We start from the raw sequence: 17,472 nt of genomic DNA on the forward strand, positions 1-17,472 counted from the left end.
GCCTCAGCTGAATGATTTACAGCTACTGGCCAGGCTGAGTACATGTATGGATTCCCTAGCAACCAGGCAACCCCCACATGTATTCAGGCTGGCTAGTAGCTGTAAATCATTCAGCTGAGGCGAGGAAAACTAAATCTCCGAACACTAACAAATACTCGGAGATCACCCGAGCGTGCTCGTGGAAACCCGAGCAACGAGTATACTCGCTCATCACTATCTGTAACTGAAAGACAAATGCCTTTCATAAGAACAGTTTGTAGGGGTTGTCCACTACTTGGACAACTCTTTTCATTCCTCATATTTGGCCCCGTTAAAATAGAAACACCTATACTCACCTCTGGTGCCGGCGCCATTCCAGCGATGTCGGCACTCGCGTTTCTGAGATTTACATGAGGTTGTGACATCACACGAACCCTGCACCCAATCAGCGCCATCTTCACTATCCCCGCCTTCGGACATTTTGAACATCAAAAGGAAGCCAAGGCTGCGCTCTGACTTCCTCTTGATGATGGATTTGTCTGAAGGCGGGGACAGTGACGCCAGCACATGAGCCTTGGGAATGGGAGTGCCGTCATCGCTGGAATGGCGCGGGCACTGAAGGTGAGTATACGTTTTTTTACAGGAGGAATGAAAAGGGGTTGCCCAAGTAGTTGCCTTTTGTGCAAAAAATTATCCTTGAAATTGTTTCTACAAAACTGACTCATCTTAATATACAATAACAGTTGAGTTTGGACATGCGCAAAAGCCTCGAGGCTGTGAGTAAGAATTTTGAGTCAAATTGTGCACCCTTTGTGTGGCAAGCCAGACCTCTATCACCTTGGCCTCCCCCTGAACGTATTTCTTTACACCTATTTTTTTTTTACTATGCAAAATAAATATTCTTTTTATTCAAATCACCTGTGAAGACTAGATTTTTTTCTTGCTGGGAGCGCAGATTTCCATATCAATATCTATCATGTAAATGAGAGGAGAATGCTCAACTGATCTGCAGGATCACAGCCTCCCGCTCGCTGCAACTCGATGTCTCATGAGGTCATGCTCTAGAAGGATAAGTATAGTGATGTGCTCTAAGAGGTGGCAATCTGCAATTTCATGAATGGGGGGATTTGCTGGATTGATGTTCGGCATATTATATATCCCCCACCCTGCTCTGATATGTTCCAGACACCCTTCATTATTGTCAATAACTAATATATCAGTTACTTAATCTTGGGAAAGGTCACAACTAAAAGCCACTCCAGCCTCTAGGTTTGCCTTATCAGTATCAGGATTTTCCAGTTTCAGACAAGACATTAATGTAATGTAATGGAAATGTAGCCGTGCTCAGATGTACAGATTACATCCCTATGTTACTTCCCATATGGGAGATATTACACCAGGATCCTCCCCCCATAGCCCTAATTAACCAAAATGAGACTACCATAGACCATAAGTAGACGACTTCAGTAGAACTGTGCGAAGACCAGGAGTAAAGGTATGGTCAAAACCAGTAGCGCAACTTGAAACTCATGGGCCCCGATGCGAAAGCTCCAACGGGGCCACCAAATATTTTAAATCTTTAATAGCAATAGTCTTTTTCTATCAGCTAAAGGGACTTTTAGGGCCCCTAGGCTCCAGGGCCCGGGTGCGATTGCAACCCCTGCACATGTTGTAGTTATGCCCCTGGTCACAACCCATTTTTACATCCCTTACTTTTTCTTTTAAAACACCATTTTTTTTATTGTAGAGCTGGAGTGGCGCTACTAATTACTGTATTGTTCCCTGCCCTTAGTCTTATACTTACCATCCGCCATCTTCAACTTTTATTGCGCCAGTCCGGTCTTCTTCTGCAGGTTGTGACCTGCCGGATTGCTCCAGTGTTTGCCAGGCGATCCGAAGGTCACAATGCTATGTAAATCTATGAGCGTCAAAACAAGGCCAGGAGAAGGCTCTCATAGGCTAGCATTGAAAGCTTGTGACCGTTACCTCTCACTTCCGGTCAGTCAGAAGTTGCAGTCACAATATGGAGGTGCAGGACTGGAATGGTGTCGGAAAGAGCTGAAGACGGCAGTTGGTAAGAATAAGACTAGAGTCAGGGAATTTAGATTGATAGCGCCATTCCAGCGCTGAAATAAAAGAAAACACTGGAGTGGTGCTTTAAGATTATTATAAAAAATAGTACTATTTTAACGAGATGACCACCCATTTGAAAATTACTCCTGTTGGACAGAAAAACAGAGTGGGGGAGATTTGTCATGGTGTTTGCGCCAACAGTTTAGAACAAACTGCAAGATTTCATTGTCATCAATGCTTAAGTCAAATATATTCATGTTTTCACCATTTATTGCACCAGTTTTTAGTACCTGAGCCAAAACTTAAAAATGAGAAGAAAATGGGGCATGCTTCATTAATTGGCATGGCGGATGACATATTTATAATTGCATTTCAACATAAAATTTGCATATTCTAGACAATTAGTCTTAAAGGGAATCTGTCACCCCCAAAATCAACAGTGAGCTAAGCCCACCGGCATCAGGGGCTTATCTACAGCATTCTGTAATGCTGCAGATAAGCCGCCGATGTGTCCTAAAGGATGAGAAAAAGAGGTTAGATTATGCTCACCTGGGCGGGCGGTCCGATCCGATGGGCGTCGCGGTCTGGGGCCTCCCATCTTTTTACGATGACATCCTCTTCTGGTCTTCACGCTGCGGCTCTAGCGCAGCAGTTCTTTGTCTGCCCTGTTGAGAGCAGAGCAAAGTACTGCAGTGCGCAGGTGCCGGGAAAGGTCAGAGAGGCCCAGCGCCTGCGCACTGCAGTACTTTGCTCTGTCCTCAACAGGGCAGACAAAGTACGCCTGCGCCGGAGCCGCGGCAGGAAGACAAGAAGAGGACGTCATCTGATGAAGACAGGAGGCGCCAGACCACAGCGGGACCGCCCCTGGGTGAGTATAATCTAACCTCTTTTTCTCATCATTTAGGATACATCGGGGGCTTACCTCACCCTCGATTTTGGGGGTGACAGATTCCCTTTAAAAAAAGATATGCAGCACATACATTTGTGTCACAGCTGTTTTGGCTATACATAAAATGTTGCACTTTGCACAAAATTCTACATTAGGGTATGTGCACACATTAAAGGCAATCTGTCAACGGGTTATATCACCTGAGGACAGCATGAACTAGGGGTTAAAACGCAGAATTCAACGATGTGTCACACATCACTCTGTGTGCTGTTGTTTACTTACATTGAAAGTTTCGTCACTAGGACATTATCATTGCTGTGACTAGCTAATGCTGGCACTTGTCTGAGTCTGCCCCCTCCTGTGATAAGCAGCTCACTGTCTATAGACAATGTACACAGAGCTCCTTCAGGGCTACCTTTGGTCGCTATGCTGCCTCTCTGATCAATACCCTCTTTTTCCAGGCAGAGAGTTTTGGCAGACGGCCCTCTCTTGGCAGGATTGTTGTGGTACCATGTTCTTTCCATTTGATGATAATGGATTTGATGGAGCTTTGGGGGATCATCAGAGATTGGGATGTATTTTGTAACCCAACCCTGACTTGTCCTTCTCAACAACTTTCTATCTGACTTGTTTGGAGATCTCCTTGGTCTTCATGGTGTCTGGTTAGTGGCACTTCTTGCTTAATGGTGTTGCAGCCTCTGTGGTCTCTCAGAATAGCTAAAGTGTATATACTGACTGACATGTGACACTTAGATTGCACACAGGTAAACTTCCTGTCACTAAGTATGTGACTTATGAAAGTAATTGCTTGCAACCAGAAATTATAGATGTGCCTTTTCTGGGGCGGCTAAGACCTAACACCTGGAAGAAGCATTTCAGTGCGAAACGCGCGTCGGGTGTGGTGGGTCCCCAGTGACTATCTCTGAGGTAAAATACCTATGATCATGTACTCCTCTACTGTTTCATCACTATATGTTTGGTTGTTTTCATGTTTGAAACTGGTAGCATTTTACTTCTGAACAACTTATTATTAATGTGGCAACTACACTTTTCCAAATCTTTCTTGCTATGATGCCAGTTTTTCACAGGCATACCTAGATTCATTATCTAGCACAAATTACATCTTGTGTTTCCTTTATTGTCATTGATTGTTTATAAAGACTGTAGTTACCTACCTCTCCCTATCCATTACTGGCTACCCCATTTATTTCTGGGATTATTTATTTATTCTGCCTCAATAGTGATTGTACCAGCATGTGATAGCAAGATATTTGAAGTACATAACTTTTGTATACATTATCTGGATGTACCCACTCTTTTTCTGTCACTGACATCTTAATATCTATCTATTCTATGTGTATATATCTATTCTTTCTATTCTATTCTAACCTGCCATTCTGTGATTTTACTGTATGCGGCATATGAATTGCCGGCTTTTCTTCGATCTATCTATCTATCTATCTATCTATCTATCTATCTATCTATCTATCTATCTATCTATCTATCTATCTCATATAAATACATATATGTGTTTCACTGACATCTACTGTATATATCTATCTATTCTATGTGTATATATTTATCTATTCTATTCTAACCTGTCATTCTGTGATTTCACTGTATGCCGCAGATGAGTTGCCGGCTTTTCAAAGGATACTGGTGTGTAAAAATCGGACAGAACTCGCATGGCCCGACTACCATGCAATTTTTTTTCTCGCACCCATTGACTTGCATTGGCGAGTCTTGTCCGAGAATTGCGGCAAATCGCAGCATGATGTGATTTTTTTTCTCTCAGTACGATTTCAGCTGAGAAAAAAAATCGCAGATGAGATGTCACCCATTGAATAACATTGGTCCGAGAGCAATCCGATTTTTTATGGGATCGCACTCATCCATTTTTCTCACAAACGAGTATGAGCCCTAAGTTAAAGAAAAGTTCCATAATTTTATATCTCGTTAGCACCCTCTAGAGGTCACTGCAGGTAGAGGGAACTTTTTTTGAGCTTTATGATTAGGCAGGGAATTCAAATCTATGTTAAAGAAAAGTGAAGTAATGTACCGTCCCTTAGGGCTTTTGCACATGGCTGCAATGTTATTCTATGACATCATATTTTTTTTTCCTGCATGCCCAAGTTTGATCTGATGTTTGGATGACACTTGGCCCTGCAAGTCAATGAGCGAGTGAAAACCATCGGATTACACTTGGATGACACGGACTGATAGAATGTTGAAAATTGAGAATTTTTTTCCATCTTCTCATCTGAGAGAATGCCTTTTGGAAAAATAAATTCAACACATCACTGAAATGTGAATATTCACGAAAACATTAAATAATAAACATAGCTGTAGTCACCATAATACTTTACAATCCGATCAGAATTCTGAATTCAAGAGGAACTAAACTTTTTCTAGATAAAACTGTTAGTAGTAAAAAAAAAGTCGTTTTGTAACATAATTCCTAAACATGAAGGTTTATTGTGTTTTTTTTTTTAGGTTTCCTAAACTTCACTTACACTGTATATAATGTCTGTGTTACAGAGTAGTTTCTATTACTTGTATGTTTCCACTTACTCTTTTCTGTAAGTACATGGACGCGGCCATTGCACCCGAAATAAAAAACATCCGGTGGTTACTTTGCTGGTCGAATATTAAAAGTAGAAAAATAGAAAACTGAGCACGTAATATTTATGTATAAAGTCTTTCACTTTTTTTTCTTGTAAGCCATACAAAAAAACTCTGTTGCTTAGGCTACGTGCACACGTTGCGGAAAGTCCTGCGGATTTTTCCGGATTGATTTTGGTAAATCTGCAGGTAAACTGCACTGTAGATTACCTGCGGAATTACTGAGGATTTCCCTTGGTTTTTTTTTTTGTAGATTTTGTGCGGATTTCACCTGCGGTTTTACACCTGCGGACTTCTATTATGGAGCAGGTGTAACCTGCTGCGGAATCTGCACAAAGAATTGACATGCTGCGGAATAAACAACGCTACGTTTCCGCGTGTTTTTTTCCACAGCATGTGCACTGCGGATTTTGTTTTCCATAGAGTTACATGGTACTGTAAACTCAGGGAAACAGCTGCAAATCCCCAGCGTCAAAACTGCTGTGGATCCACTGCAAAATCCGCAAGCTAAAATGCAAAAGCTAAAATGCAAAAGCTTTCAGAGATTTGTCTCTATGTCCGAACTGAATGCGGTAGGGTCAAATTTAATAGCCCATCTTTGGTGACACCAGGTTCCCCCCATATAAAGTATGGTCGCCACCATTAAGGCCTTTTATACAGCATGCTAGAATACTGTAAAAAAGAAAAAGTCCCCGGTCCTATTTGCAGATCTTAAAAAAAGATCTTTATTATACCCACAGATAGCACAGACCGGTCCGATAGTTGTCTCTGACCTTAACCCAGTGCCTCCTCTCTTCCATCAGACACAGTCCTCTTTCCCTACTTGGTGTGGATGATGCGTCCTACACAGGGCTGGACTGGCCATCTGGCAATTCTGGCAATTGCCGGAAGGGCCTGTCTGGTCATGGACCGCCTTGCCTGCCACATTGTTAACATAATTGGTGTTCTCAAGATGCCAGGACTGAATTTCAGCCCCAGTCCGTACCTGATCCTACATCATCATCATGATGATTGGGGGACACTGTGTGGATGATGTAGGATGCATCATCCACCCAAAGCATGGAAGGAGGACATCGATCACAAGAAGAAAGGAGGCACAGGACCAAGACAGCGACAGCCATCTGATCTGACTGGACCGCAGAGAGGTTCAGGGATTTTTTTACAGAATTCCAGAATGCGGTAAAAGAGGCCTTAATGGTGGTGACGTTACTTTATATGGGGAAATCCCGGGGACAGGTTCCCTTTAAATTATATTGTCAGAATATCTTACAATGTATGGAGAGTCCATTTCAGGTGCAGCTTATTTTGGACTCCGCTTTGTGCATTTTTTTTGGACATTTTTATCATTTACAATTTACTTTAGAACAAAAGAAAGGTATAATAAAACTACTGCTGGTGACTTAAAAAAACATTTCTGAGGTTAGAATGTCCCATAAATCGTCTCTCCTCTCTTTCTGGATCGAGGCGCATTAATCATTCGATTTTATATGAAAGATCTAGGTTGCAGTCCAAAAAAATCCCACCCTGGTACAAGTTGTAATCTGTGGTTGAATAACTTTAAAGGATTAGAAAAAAAACAAACATTAATTAATATTTCAACTAAGGAATGAGAATGTTATAAAATCCCTTTTCATTTTTTGTTGTTTTTTTAGTTTCGCGGGCCTGGGTAGAAGGTTGTGGAAGTAATAAGGGTTAGAAGCAAAAAGGCGTTAAAAAATAAATAATAATACGTTTCTATGTCTAATGTTTTATATTGTAACTTTGATATGTAGATTAAAAAAAAAAATAGCTATATAGTGTAATAACATAAATACCTAATTCAGGCATTGGGTATGATTATATCTGCAGGGGATATTAACAGCTGATTCAAAGTAGTAGAAAATATACTAGTATTTATGGCACATTTATTGCACACCTTTTTGATAGGGGTAAGTATACAGGTTCCTAGAGAATTTTGTTCTATAACAAAACACAAGAAAAACTACAAGAAAATAACTAAAACGGCAAAATAGGCAATAAAGCCAATGTCAATCCAAGGTTGAAAACATTTTTCAGGTGATGACTAGTGATAAGTGAACATACTCGGATAAGGTGTTATCTGAGCATGCTCGGGTGCTAACAGAGTGTCATCGGCGTGCTCGAAAAATATGTTCGGGTCCCAGCGGTTGCATGTCTCGTCACGGCTGTTCGACAGACGAAGCACATGCAGGGATTGTCTAACACACTGGAAATTTCTTCATGTGTTAAGGGTTTTGAACATCCACGAGACATGCAGCCATGGAGACTAGAACATACTTTTCGAGCACGCCGAAGACAGTCGGTTAGCACCCGAGCATCCTAAGATAACACCTTATCCGAGCACGATCGCTCATCACTAGTGATGATTGATTAGAAAGTCCATGTCATTTGGAGATTTTCATAGGCAATAATATGTGAAACATAAACCTACACTAAAAAGAAATGTGTCACCGAGATTTTTTTTTACTAATTTTAAATCAAATACTGATAAATATTCTTTTGTTAGTTTTCGTTTTATGTTGATAGACGATTTATTGTTTTCTGTACATGATTATGGGGGTGGCCCGATTTGCTGTTAGCAACATTTAGAAACTAAACCCTTACAGCCTCCATATGGACCATCAAAAACAATAGTCTGTAGATTACTTTCATTGATTTCTATGGGAAAAAGATGCGGGCATATTTCGTGATGTGCGCAGAGGTCATTGCGCAGGGAGGGTGGAAGAGTTGAGCTTTGATCATAACCTCGTGTGAATGATGGATCCTTTGTCATCTGTAGATAAGTGATAACCTTCATTGTTATAATGCCTGTGATGAGAATGAAACAACTTCTTAAAGGCCCAGAATAGAACAGAAAATGTCAGCCTGTTATTAAAGGGGTTGTCCCTTTTCGGAAAATCTTGGTCGCCGGCTGCAATTTTTTATAAAAAAAACCAAAATCACCTATCGCCCACTATTCTCAGGCTGAACGTTGAGTTTCTTGTGCTGGTTCCAGTTTCCAATATTGGTTGTGCCGCCGAAGTCAGCATGGCAGCCAATCAGTGAGCTCAGCAGCTCTGAGCGGAGGGCATTCTATCCGGACACGTAGAGCTGCTGAGCTCACTGATTGGTTCAATGCTATCTCGGCACTGAAGCCAATACTGGACACCAGTAACAGTGAAATGCAGCACTGGACCTGGGGTCAGTGAGTAAAGCATGGCTTGTTTTTTTGTTATGAACTGTGGTTGGGGACTAAGATTTTCTGAAAGGAAACAACCCCTTTAGGCTAAATGACCATAGTATAAACTGTAAGTAAAAAAAAATCAAAAGTTCAAAAAAAGTAACAAACAATTTGCAAAAATATTCAAAACTTGATTGAAATAATAAGTAATTTCCTTATGACATATTCTCTTTAATGGAAATTCCTATAACTGACAGTAAGTGTGCACTGTGAATATTGGGTTGTCTTTTACATTTTTTACGGCATTATTTACTTTTTCTGCTTTATGTTGTGTTTGCAGGATTTACATGACAGATCGCCCATTAGAAGCCTTCATGCGTGTCCATGTTACACTGTTTTACTGGCACAACACACTGATTTATTAAGGCTGTTCTGAACCATCTCATCTAATTAATGTATACATGGATATTGATTGGCCAACTATGATACATAATGAAGCTACAGACTGCATTGTTTTTCTCATATTGTATCCTACATTTCAGGTCGTAAAAGTAGCTGCTACCGAATTAGTAATAGCACCTGGTGAAATGAGATAATGTGCCATCTAAAGAAGAACGGTTTGACCCTTGAATTCGTCATCCTTGCCCTGCCATTATTATGTATCTGAGTCTGTGTCGTAAACTTAAAGTTTAAGGTCTGCAACATCGGACACATAACACTATAGAACCTCACAAATGTGTGTGTTCTGTTTCTACCCAACAGTCAAGATCAAGACAATTCAATACAATGGCAATATCCAAAATCACAAGTTGGGTTCCATACTCCATGTAGATTTAAACCCTTTAAAGACCACCACCTAGTCCTCTTTCCTTCAAAGACCACCACCTAGCCATCTTTCCTTCAAAGACCACCATCTAGCCCTCTTTCCTTCACAGACCACCACATAGTCCTCTTTCCTTCAAAGACCACCATCTAGCCCTCTTTCCTTCACAGACCACCACCTAGTCCTCTTTCCTTCAAAGACCACCACCTAGCCATCTTTCCTTCAAAGATCACTATCTAGCCCTCTTTCCTTCAAAGACTGCCATCTAGCCCTCTTTCCTTCACAGACCACCACCTAGTCTTCTTTCCTTCAAAGACCACCATCTAGCCCTCTTTTCTTCAAAGACCACCACCTAGCCATCTTTCCTTCAAAGACCACTATCTAGCCCTCTTTCATTCACAGACCACCACCTAGCCATCTTTCCTTCAAAGACCACCATCTAGCCCTCTTTCCTTCAAAGATCGCCATCTAGCCCTCTTTCCTTCACAGACCACCACCTAGTCCTCTTTCCTTCAAAGACCACCATCTAGCCCTCTTTCCTTCACAGACCACCACCTAGTCCTCTTTCCTTCAAAGACCACCACCTAGCCATCTTTCCTTCAAAGATCACTATCTAGCCCTCTTTCCTTCAAAGACCGCCATCTAGCCCTCTTTCCTTCACAGACCACCACCTAGTCTTCTTTCCTTCAAAGACCACCATCTAGCCCTCTTTTCTTCAAAGACCACCACCTAGCCATCTTTCCTTCAAAGACCACTACAGTATCTAGCCCTCTTTCATTCACAGACCACCACCTAGCCATCTTTCCTTCAAAGACCGTCATCTAGCCCTCTTTCCTTCACAGACCACCACCTAGTCTTCTTTCCTTCAAAGACCACCATCTAGCCCTCTTTCCTTCAAAGACCGTCATCTAGCCCTCTTTCCTTCACAGACCACCACCTAGTCTTCTTTCCTTCGAAGACCACCATCTAGCCCTATTTTCTTCAAAGACCACCACCTAGCCATCTTTCCTTCAAAGACCACCATCTAGCCCTCTTTCCTTCAAAGATCTCCATCTAGCCCTCTTTCCTTCACAGACCACCACCTAGTCCTCTTTCCTTCAAAGACCACCATCTAGCCCTCTTTCCCATTGGGACTATTGATCCAACTGAGGATATTCCCCCTGTGTGGATTCATGAGTTTAGCCAAGATATTTTGTGGCTCTTGACTTTGGAAGATCTTAATTTCTCATTGAAAAATGGATATTTTGGCTGCCCAAAAATTATTTCATGGGTGCCCAAAAATTTTGCACCCCTTAATGAACAAAGAAAAGCTCGCCTGAAGAAAAATAGGCAATTAATTCATGATAATTACTGTAATTTCCTGTGAGGAAAGAAAATTAACTTGCAGATGGAAGGTACCCTACAAGTGAATATCTGACACTTTATCAAGCCTCGAAACATGATAGGGATGTTAGCTAAGCCAGACAGCTGTTTTGGGGTACTTGCTTCTCATCAGTTTAGAGAAGGGTTTTTGGTTGAATGAATAAGATGCCCTTCATGCTGCTTTTGTATTCTAAGTGCCAAAATTGTGTTCTACCCTGATGGGGGCAGGTACCTTATAAATTGAGTTACAGGGTACCTCCAATAAGTGCCACTAACATTTTTCCTTTCCTCCTCTGAGAAATTATGAGCAACTTGTAATGCTTTATTTTCCTTGCAATCCAAAACAAGCCTAGCTTGCTCCAACCGGCTAAGTTTAACCATTTAAATGGCGCTATCAATCGCTAATAATGAAACTTAAAGAATATCATTGCCAGTGCCCAAATGTTCCAGCTTCCCATCTGCCATCCAACGACGCAATCGACGGTGAACCACTGGATTACCAAGGCAGCCGGGGGCCAACTGAAGGCCCCAATAATTGTCATCTTGGTCCTCCTATGAAGCTCAGTCAAAGGCTGAGCTTCATAGGAGATTGGAGAATCACAATTTCTCTGTATATTGCAATACCATTATATTGCAGTATATAACATAAGTGATCAAATGATTGCAGGGTCAAATCCTCCAAGGGGTCTAAAAACAAGCAAAAAATGCTTTAAAAAGCTCTAAAATAAAACAAATAAAAAATGTAAAAATTCATATCAACCCACACAAACATATTTGATATTACCATGTCAAAATAGCACAATCTATCAATATATAAAACTGAGCGAGTCGCTGAACATACCCACAAAATACAATTAAAAGCAATCAAAATGTCCTACGAACCCTAAAATGATATATTACAAATAAAATACATATGTAATAAAAACATCATCTCAGCCCACAAAAAAAAAATCCCTCACCCAGCTCTAGGACTAGTCAGAAAACGAAATAAAGTTATGAGGCTCAGAAAATGGCATCACAAATAAAATAGTTCTTTTCTTACATGCAAATTTAAAAAAAAATGAACATTAAAATATAAAAAAAACAGAACCTGTTTAGTATTGCCATAATGTTACTGACATCCACAATCAATTTTTACTGCCAATGTATCCAATAAAATCAGAACCCATAAAACAATGGTGGAATTATGCTTCTTTTCCCAATTTCGCCGCACTTGTAATATGCTTCTTGTTTTTCTTTACAGTATGTGATAAAATGAACAGTGGCATTCAAATCTGAAAAAAAATGCAAAACACAAGCCTTCTCATGGCTATGTTGACAGGAAAATAAAAACGTATGGCTCTTTGAACAAGGGGAGGAAATTAAAAAAAAAAAATTCAAAAAAGGCAAAAACTAAAATTCCCTGGTTGTTTAGGAGTTAAAAAGACTGATTCAGAATTAAATCTGTGAACGGATCATCTGGATCCCATTCAACATCATCGAATCATCTCCAATATGAGATTTCCTCCATAGCCAAACATCCCCCAAAAGTGGAAAGCAGTGATTAAATTAATATCAACCTGGCACATCACAGTGTATTGCAGAAATATTATTTTTTTCCTCATTGTTTGCCAAGTGATAGACCTGCCAGTATGTCGCCATATTAGAATTTCTGGCACAGTGTAAATTACATCCTACTTTATAATGGGTCCCATATCAGCTGCAAGAAGTATGGCTACAGATACAGCACAGATTCAATGTTTGGCCCTACCTTTAGGAACAAAATAGAAATTAGGAGGGTCATTATTAACTTCCCAGCTATTTGTACAGTGGAGGATGTATTCATGCAACTTCTTACTTATTTAAAGGGATCCAGTCACATTGTTCATGGAGTCCTACAGTATAAAGCTAGAGGAGCTTGCTAGGATTTTTTAGAAAAGATTTGCCATCACTTATTAATATCCCTGCACTTTTTATGACTGGAGGTCCAGTAGGCGGTCCTGTTCAGTGATTGGCAGTTATTGATGCACAGTTATAGAGAAAAGGCGGTCACTCGTTACATAGGTCCGCCCACTGGACTCCCAGAAAGACCAGGGATTATAATGAAATACAATCTTTTTTTCACTAGATGCTTCCAATCTAGAGAAAGTTTGCTGACTTTTCAGTCCAGCGTTGCACGTCCATAGCGCTTTATCAAGTGCAGACTGTCTATATTGATCTGTATCTATACAGTGTTTCCTTATGGGCTATTCTATGGTTGTGTAAATATAAAGAAACAACATATGTCCATACATGTTGTCCTTAAAAAGGTTTTCCCATGAGCACAGTAGAATTTAATCAATAGATCTTGGAATAATAATAATTTCCACAATTGGATGTGTTTAAATAAAAAGTTCCTGTGCTGAGATAATCTTATAAATGTGCCCCTGCTGTGTACTGTGTAATGGCTGTGTCTGACCGTACAGGGACATGGTCTGATCACACCACAGCTCCTGGGCAGGGGCCAAGCAAAGGAGAGGATACAGACAGGACAAATTATTTTTTTTTGTGAGGTAAAACAAGTTTGTAAACAGGCAGGGACATGTTTAAAGCAGCCTGTGCTGTCCTGTCTGTATCCTCTCTTTTTCTCTCCACCCTACCCAGGAGCTGTGGTATGATCAGACCATGTCCCTGTACGGTCAGACACAGGCATTACACAGTACACAGCAGGGGCACCTTTATAAGATTATCTCAGCACAGGAACATTTTATTTAAACACATCCAATTGTGAAAATTATTATTATTCCAAGATCTGTCGATTAACATGTACTTCGTTCGTGAGAAAACCAAACGTAAGACCGGAATCGTCAATGGGAGTAACAAGTGCAAATAATCCAATTTCATATATTGAAACTTGAAATCCTTCTTCCAGACATTCATTCTACTATTGTAAAGGGAAACAGACATATTTCAATTGGCTCCATGTGTTTTCCAGTATATATATATGCACCCAAGGCTGTAATACGGGAGATTTAAAAAAAAAACAAAAAAAAAAAAACATTTAGTGGTAGAAAGAGATTAAAACTCAACGTATTATAGGAAAACCCTTTGGAGAAAAAAAAAATCCGCTGGAGCTGCCCATAAAATAATCATGACTGGACATGCATGGGAGGTGGAAAATTACTAATTATTATTCTCACTCTCTGGAAATGATGCTTCTCTCCGGATAAAAACAATGACTAAAGGAATGCACAGTATCTTGGTCTTCATCCAAGTCGTAAAGAAGGTGGCAACCCTCAGTCTCCAATGAACGTGGAAAAGAAATCCTAGCTGGGTCATCATAGAGCAGAATGGGAGCTACATCTGTCCCACAATCATATGTTAATGAAGAGCATGTACTAGACGTAGTAAGGCACAAGACGTAGGCTTCAAGGATTGCAGATCAGACACATGAATGCCCATAAATAATAAATAATCAGCTAAACACATCATGAACTCCAGTATCAGGACCTAAGACACAAGGTAGCAGATGCCTGGAAACATAATGATCGTATGCAAATATCATAAGAAAAAAAAAACCAAAGCAGCATGGATGAGAGTGTGACAGAATGGATACTACTGCTGCACACATGCCTACATAGACGCAGATCTGCACACACTGGCACAAAACTGGCGGCGATACAGTATATCTGCAGATCTCGTCAGATGCAACTGATTAACCCCAACCAGACACATTTAATGAGTTCCACCAGAGACATGATCCCATTTTCAATCGGAACACACCCAATGTGATCACATAAACCCAACACATTCTAGTGTTTCACATATTAGGATTATGGTTTTTATACTGATTTTTGTAAAAAAATAATGCAGGCACCATTGCTGTGTAAGACATTGCAAGATGCTCAGACCTAATAGAAGAAATGCATATATGTAAAATGCAGCAGATTGGCAGTGGACGGAAGGCATGCATGTATCCTACACATACGCACGCATGCATATATACCACTCAAGCAGTTTACCAGTGTCTTGGTATTATCGGTCCCTGGTCCTCCTCATCTCTATGGCATTAGGGATCTGCTCATCCGCTTAGCAACCGGTGTCCCTGTCACTTTTCTTGCTCTTCCTGTCACTGACGCTTCCCCCTATACGGTGTCACCAGCAGAGCTGTGTCCCTTGCGGCGCCAGAGACAGGCACCCAGACAGAAATCTTTCCAGATCTCCCCAGCTGTCTTACTCCAACAGATAGGCACCCACACAGCAAGGCGAGAGGGAGCGAAGAAGGGAGGGGAGCGAAAATAAAGGAGGAGGATAGAAAGAGGAAAAGAATACAGAATACAGCGATGGAGCAAAGGGGATGGATGGATGGATGGGGAAAAAAAATCTGAAATGCAAAATAGTGAATTATAACAATTCAGAATTGCAAAAATCTATAAGGACCAGGGTGAAAAAAATCAAAGAGCTGCATGAATGAGGCATGAGACTCCGCATAAGAGATGAGAGACATCTAGCAAATAAAAGGCAGTAGCATGATGGATGATAGGCGCACATTGAGCGAGAGAAAGGAAGAGAGAGCAGAAAATCAAAGCGGTGGGGACTGAAGCCTTGCAAATCATGAGCAGCCACAGCCAGTGCAGCAGCAGACTGAGCCACAGAGGAGATTATTGTGGGTCAAACCTGATTGAAAAGCCAGCGAGAAAGAAATCAGGATGAAGGGAGAGATTGTGTGAACGAGCGAGTGCGAAGAAAGAGGCGAGAGGCAAGAGAGACATGACACAGAAATAATAAAAGATGAAAAAGAGAGAAAAGGAGGAAGAAAAAACAGGAGGAATAGGAAGAAGCTCAGACCGTGTGTACAGTATGTGTTAGGAGAGGAGGGGGCTCGCAGCATTACGGGAGGGTGAGGAGATGATGGAGATCAAATATACACACCATGATAGGATGAGGACCCAATAAATGGGACAAGCGGCCCAGAGCACAGTGACCGATAATGAGGGTCTCTAAACTTAGGCAATATTATCTCAAATGACCTTCCAGTCTATACAGTAGGATCTCTAGTGGCGGTCCTGGACATCATTCTTGTCCTAGAACATCTCCAGGAATAATAAGCTGCCCTCTATCCCAGGAGAAGGTCCCGTCGAATCTAGTCTGGAGTACAGTCGAGGAACCCTGTCCTCCTAAGTAAATGTGTATTTTGTTTTCCTGGATAGTCACTTAAGTGACCGATGAGCCTCTCCGTCCCACAGTATGTGGTGGAACCTCGTTCCAATAGTCTGAATCACCTTCTACGTAATGAGAAGTGTCAGGGAGATTATGGCCGCCTCAACATGTCTGTATGACCCGCAGATCAATCAATCAAAATTAAATGAGAGACGAATAAGAGAGAGGAAGAAAAGTGTAATTCAGGAATTAGCCTGCAATGGTACGCCAGGTCCACGGGAGTATACCATGAAACACTGACCTAGGTCCAGAACCCACTGTGTCGTGTTACCCCGAGCCAGCTCCAGTAAAAGAAGAATACCCTGTTATCCTAGTCTGGAGGGTTAAGAAAAGGAAAATCAGACAAAAATTGAATTAAAATTCCAAGCTTTGACCCCCTGTGGTGTGCCTAAATTGTCTGAAATGTCAACTTTCAAAAATGTTTAAGCTTATTTTATTTATAATACTTACTTATATAGCGCCATTAATTCCGCAGCGCTTTACAAACATTATTTATTGCCACTGTCCCCGTTGGGGCTCACAATCTAGATTCCCTATCAGTATGTCTTTGGAGTGTGGGAGGAAACCAGAGAACCCGGAGGAAACCCAAGCAAACACGGGAGAACATACAAACTCTTTGCAGATGTTGACCTTGGTGGGATTTGAACCCAGGACCCCAGTGCTGTAAAGCAACCACGGAGCCACCATGGTGGCCAAGATTACATTTTTATGTAATTTATATGGAAATTCATTGAAATCCCTTACTAGGAAACTTCTATGTGACTTATGATGGATGGAAAAACATCTTTTTGTATAGAGAAATCCTTACATGGACCATTTGGAAAAAAAATATGGTGATGGTGAAGGATTCAACATCTTACCTTGCAAATTCCCATAAGACTGTATTATGTTGCCTATGAAATTGGTATGATTTTGCATGATGCCTCCATACTATTTTACAACCTAGATTCAAGCACCATATGTCTGCCACATTTATGGGGCCTTATTGGGAATAATGTGTTGTTGCTTGGTAAGTGTATGTTCGAAATGAGGATTTTTCCATTAAAGCAATACCCCTTGAAATTTGCAGCAGACACCTTAGGGCTAGCTCACATGACCTTAAATTTTCCCATGCGAGAGAATCGGATCGATTATGCTAATGACACTCCGATCAAATTCTGATTCGAGTTTGATCAGGATGTCAGTTTAGTGTGATCCGATTTTCTTGGATGAGAGAATTGTAGCACACTGTGAGGAGGAGAAGGTGGAGACCAAAATTTCTCCATCTTCTCTATTCTGTGACTGGACTCAGATGTCATCCTAGTGCCATCCGATGTTATCCATGCACCCATAAACTTCAATGGGTGAGTGGCATTCGAGTTGAACTGC

At 41.0% G+C, this 17,472-nt stretch overlaps 1 protein-coding gene across 2 annotated transcripts in view; it reads right to left on the bottom strand.

Annotated features, from left to right (window-relative positions):
• Positions 1-17,472, bottom strand: part of ELFN2 (extracellular leucine rich repeat and fibronectin type III domain containing 2) — a 214,079-nt gene that overhangs the window by 108,128 nt on the left and 88,479 nt on the right. The window contains exon 1 of one of the 2 annotated variants that reach the window (XM_077277892.1): positions 14,907-15,972. The exons of the other annotated variant lie outside the window; for it this stretch is intronic. The gene's annotated coding sequence lies outside the window, so the exon portion shown is untranslated. Of the gene's footprint in view, positions 1-14,906; positions 15,973-17,472 lie in introns of those variants that run through there. 2 annotated transcript variants of the gene reach the window in all.

Source organism: Ranitomeya variabilis, chromosome 8, assembly GCF_051348905.1.
Source record: "Ranitomeya variabilis isolate aRanVar5 chromosome 8, aRanVar5.hap1, whole genome shotgun sequence".
NCBI classification, from domain to species: Eukaryota; Metazoa; Chordata; class Amphibia; order Anura; family Dendrobatidae; genus Ranitomeya; species Ranitomeya variabilis.